Source organism: Bison bison, unplaced genomic scaffold (assembly GCF_000754665.1).
Source record: "Bison bison bison isolate TAMUID 2011002044 unplaced genomic scaffold, Bison_UMD1.0 scf7180017864492, whole genome shotgun sequence".
Classification (NCBI taxonomy): Eukaryota; Metazoa; Chordata; class Mammalia; order Artiodactyla; family Bovidae; genus Bison; species Bison bison.
In genome coordinates this window covers 8,936,712-8,937,548 of record NW_011495051.1, presented here as the reverse complement: position 1 = coordinate 8,937,548, position 837 = coordinate 8,936,712, and positions in this window count along the sequence as shown.

The following is an 837-nucleotide window of genomic DNA, read 5'->3' as shown; positions in this document are numbered from 1 at the left end:
AGGATATATATATATATCTGTGGCTGATTCATGATAAGGTTTAAAAGAAAACAACAAAATTTGGTAAGGCAATTATCCTTCAATTAAAAATAAATAATTTTTTTTCTAAAAAGAAGAGGTGGCAAGAATACACCAGAAGAATTGTATTAAAAAGGTCTTAATGATCTGGATAACCATGATGGTGTGGTCATCACCTAGAGCCAGACATCCTGGAATGTGAAGTCAAGTGAGCCTTAGGAAGCATTACAACTAACAAAGTTAGTGGAACTGAAGGAATTCCAGCTGAACTATTTCAAATTCTAAAAGATGACACTGTTAAAGTGCTACCCTCACTCATTTGGAAAACTTAGCAATGGCCACAGGGTTGGAAAAGGTCAGTTTTCATTTCAATTGCAAAGAAGGGCAATGCCTAAGAATGTTCAAACTGCACAATTGCACTAGTAAGGTAATGTTCAAAATCCTTCAAGCTAGGCTTCAACAGTACATGAACAGATAATTTCAGACGGACAAGCTGGATTTAGAAAAGACAAAGGAACCAGAGGTCAAGTTGTTATAGAAAAAGCAAGGGAATTCCAGAAAACTATCTATTTCTGCTTCATTGACTATGTTAGAGTCTTTACTTCATGAATCACAAGAAAACTGTTAAAAATTCTTGAAAAGATGGGAATACCAGGCCACCCTAGCTGCCTCCTGAGAAAACCTGAATGTAGGACAAGAAGCAATAGTTAGAACTCGACATGGAAGAATGGACTATTTCAAAACTGAAAAAGGAGTACATCAAGGCTGTATATTGTCACTCTGCTTATTTAACTTATATACACCATGAACATCATGCAA